The sequence below is a fragment of the Camellia sinensis genome, chromosome 3, assembly GCF_055761805.1.
Source record: "Camellia sinensis isolate YWXY chromosome 3, ASM5576180v1, whole genome shotgun sequence".
Taxonomy (NCBI): Eukaryota; Viridiplantae; Streptophyta; class Magnoliopsida; order Ericales; family Theaceae; genus Camellia; species Camellia sinensis.
The window spans coordinates 28,339,904-28,344,467 of NC_138963.1; the positions used below are offsets into that span (position 1 = coordinate 28,339,904).

Consider the following 4,564-nt stretch of genomic DNA (forward strand, 5'->3'; position numbering starts at 1 on the left):
GCTAAATGCTTAAGTGATAAATTGCTTGAATGCCTGTGGATGGAGACTAGTTGCTTGAATTGGAATGATTTGAATAATGTTTATATGCGATCACTTTTCAAGTGGTACATATTCGAAACAATTTTACAAAAAAACATGAGCCAAATGTTTCAATTCTTGCAATTTATTTTATACTTGTGTGTGCGCATCACATAATAATGCTAGCCTAACAATCGAAATGAGAGCATATAATGTACATAAGATTCATATCATGATTAGTAGAAGCCGATCTTTGATCGGACGAGTGGGAGTGCTCCATTCATGACCTTCCCCTCTCGTACCTAAGTTCCCGAATCGAAACAATCTTGGTGATGACGGACACGTGGCCTTTGGCACGAGTCATGGGTTTCCTAAATTTTTCAAAAATATTTAGGTGGCGACTCTATATCTAGCAAAGCAATCCATTTTTGGCATTTTTAATTCAAAATCAATTTTCTAAAAGATTTGCTGGATTAGGACTCTTTGGTATTTGTCTATTTCGCATTGTATTTGTGAGATCAGATTCAGAACCGCAAGAGTCCGATACTGTAGGACTTATTCATCTTTCGAAAAGGGGGCACAAAAAGTCAAGCTACAAACGGTATAGATAATTTCTCTACATCTCAAATTAGTAAGTCCGCTTATTCAACACAAACACATCTTCTTGATGACAACACGAGTCACCCACTCAAACAAATTTCGAAGTAATTCCTCCTGTTAATCCTCAATTATTAACTATTAATAAACCTTTTGCACCCAATCTTAATATACTATATGCTGAATTTAATAATTAATATTTATCAATTATTAATTATGTTATTAACTATATCCTCAATTATTAATTATTTCCGGACATTATATTATTAATTATTAATATTTAATATTTTTAACTTTTTTTATAAATATTTTTTACGGACATTATGTCCTTTAAACAATACTATAATGTCACCGAACATTTAAAATGAAAAAATTATTATATATATAAATAATGTACACACTTGAGTTAATTTTATACTCATGTAACAAATATTAACTATACCATTAGAGTATATTTGATTGGATAGATTAGAGTATGGGATTAAGATTATTAATCCGTAAGTTCAATTATTCTATGTTTGCTTTAACATTTTGGTTTAGAATTATTAATCCAATGAATAATTAATCCAATAAATTTGTAGGATTATTAGTAATGGGATAAGGGTGCGATTATTAATCTAATGAATAATTTGTCATATTAATCTAATTAGATAATAAATACAATACAAATTTGATAAGATTATTAATACGTCATTATTAATCTTATGAATCAAACATGACTTTAAAGTATGCGTTCACTTGCTGAATTTAAAAACACTTGATAAGTCTCACTTTTCGTACTTTTTATTACATAACATATTTTATAACACAAATTTAGCATACCATTATAGATACAATAACTGATTGAAGAGAAATCTAACTAAGCAACACCAACTAAGCAGCTTATTCCAAGCTAACAATGGCCATGCATTAATATAGCTACAATCATCACTAGCTAACAAAGTTATTAGTTATTTGCATATTCGCTTTTCATGGCGTTTACATCATCTGCATTAGTTTTGCCAATATTATCTCCTCCTTCAGCAACCGAGTTGGTGAGACTATTTCCTTTGCCAATACCATTGTTTTGTGGTGGATCCGTTTTTATACCCGGCCTCTTATTCTTTTTTATTGTGTTCTCTGACCCCTTGGCACATCTTGCAACCAAAAGAAAAATTATTAAACAAAAGTAAATAAACAAAAACATATTTTCAGTGCCAGATTACTTGTTAAATACACACGAATCATTTTTTTTTTTTTGATCAGCAAAGAAGATCAACTTTATTGATGAAGATTCAACAATATAGATGAAAACATCAACAAAAAAGGAAAAAAAAGCACACGAGGATGGTGAGACACCATCCAAGAAGACAACCAAACAAAACAACAGAACTACACCCCACCCAAAAAAACAAACAGCCACACACCATACAAAGAAAACTAACAGAACCACCGATTTAGTCCTAACACCCCCAACTTCCACCAACTACAAGAGAATAAAAGCAACCCAACACCACCGATGATATTAAGACAGAGATACATACCTGATTTGTTGCAATCTCCGAATGATTGACTTATTTAAAACCTTAAGATAATAAAACTTAAATATTTATATATACCATGAACATGGTTTAATGAGACAATATATTAAACCTTGAATAACTTGAGCTAGAAAATGACTTAAAAGCAACAAGAAAGTTTAGCATGAATGGAGGAAAATGATAATGCCCGAAACAAAAACAAAAACAAAAAAAACATGTATACCAATAGATTTAACAAATTGGTATGACTTGAATTAATTGGGGCTAGTTTAATTATTTCAAACTCTACATGATCAAAGTTTCAAGTTTTGTCAAGACTCTCCTCATCTGATCTACAATCTAATATGTACCGGAAAAAAAAATAAAATTTTATATTCATAGATAGGTTTAGCGGTTTATCCTCTAACATATACCCATGTTATTGGAAAAAAAAAAAAAAAAAAAAACAAAGAAAAAGGACAGCAACAAAGCATTTTAGGGGAGATCATGTGGCTGTATATATAATATTAGAGATTTATATGAACCAACAATTAAAAGTTCAACTTACATAATAATATTTCTGAGCTGATAGGGTTTGAAATTGGGCATTAGGATCAAGGTCTTGGCCATGAAGCTACCCATTTGAGCTGCCATTCTTGAGTAAAAATGAAGAATTGTTCTCTCTGATTCTCTCTCAGTAACTCAAGAAGTTAATGATGTCTTGTGTGCTCTGATTGAAGCATGCATATAAGTCTATATAATACAAGATGGGATGACTTTGGGGCAATTTAAAAAGTTAGTTAAAAGTTAACTTTTAACTTTTTAATTTATCTTGAATTATATCACTTCTTATATTTTTTATACACAAAAAACAATAAAATTAAATAAAAAACCAAAAAACATAGTGGTTATCATGTTTGTAAAGCTAGTAGGGTTACATTTTCTCTTTTTGGTTTTGGATGTTTTTGGGGGTAGTGGGATCTGGGCCAGCTCTTTTTCTGTTTTTTTCAATTCATTTTTTTAAAATATTATTTGGTAGGTATATTTGGAATTTACAACACTCCTAAAGGGTACCAATTTCTTTTTTGTTTTTTATTTTTGTTTTTGTTTTTGTTTTTTTTGAGTAAAATTTATTTTTTCCTTCTATAATTGACTGTTGGAGCACATTACTTCTTTATAATTTAAATATGGGCAAAAATATAGGCAAAGAACCTCTATATAATTTTAAACTAAAATATAATATTAGCTCCGTTAGATTTAATGATGAAATGAAATTAATACCCTTAATTTCCTTCTAAGTATTTTTTTATAAAAAAAAATTATTAATTTTTCAATCTAATTAAAATCACATTTTTTAATTGCCAAAAAAAGGATTTACTACCATTTAACCTAATTTATTTAGAAGATATTTTTGTACTTAATTAAAAAAATTATTTTTTTAACTTTTAAAGTTACTTTGAATTTTTTATTTTTTTTTTGAAATTTCATTTACATTCTAATACTAAGTTATATGGATATATAACTACTTATATCTATATATATATAAGAAGTTTTTTTTTTTTTTTTTCCTATGGCTTGTTATTTCATTTCTTATTTTGCTCTAAGCTTATTTTGAAATTGCTATTTTGTCTTTCGGTTGGTTGGTGAAACAATTTGTATGCAAGACATTTTGGTCGCTTTGGTTGGGAATGTTTGTTTTGAGTTGCCTATTTTGCCCTTAACTTGTTTGGAAATTTCTTATTGTACTCTTTTATTTTGTATAATTTACTAATGATATAACAATTTGAAGGTTTTTCTCATAGATATGCAAACATTTTGGTCAATTGTAAAATATAAGTCTTTTATTTTTTAACAAATTACAAATACACCTGCAATTTTTGTTTAAAATATGAATTAGTCCTATAATAATATAAATTACAACTATCGTTTATTATAAATTTTAATTTAACCCAACGATCAGAAGAAAAAATAAATAACTACTCTCCTACGCAATAATAAACTATCAAAGTTGTTCATTGAAAAATATTTCTCATATCATTAAAAACTGTTAATTGACTTAATACTTTATTTACTAACAAAATAGTTACCTGAAAGATATTTTCATTTTATTAAAAATTGTTAATTGACTTAAGAATTTATTTATTAATAAAATTGATCATTTGTTTTGAGTATGATTTATTTATTAATAAAATTGGTCATTTGTATATATATATATGTATTCTCTTTTGCTTTAGTTCATTTTTTTTTAGAAAGGGAAATATTCTTTTATACTAAAATGTATACTTTATTTTATTTATCTTTATGTCTTCACACTTAAACCTTGTTTGGGGTACTCTAAAAAAGTACTCTAAAAAAGTCAAAAAGTGAAAAAGTCACTATCCTATTTAAATCACATCATCTTATTTAAGTCACATCACATCTCTACCACATTACTTCAAACTCAACCTGTA

General features: G+C 27.7%; 1 long non-coding RNA gene across 1 annotated transcript; it reads right to left on the reverse strand.

The window, feature by feature from the left end:
• Window positions 1-1,376: 1,376 nt before the first annotated feature.
• LOC114295866 (uncharacterized) lies at window positions 1,377-2,888 on the reverse strand. Its single transcript, XR_003641019.2, has 2 exons — window positions 2,683-2,888; window positions 1,377-1,751 (listed from the first exon to the last, which is right to left on the reverse strand). It is a non-coding gene; the product is annotated as an uncharacterized LOC114295866 (long non-coding RNA).
• Window positions 2,889-4,564: the final 1,676 nt, after the last annotated feature.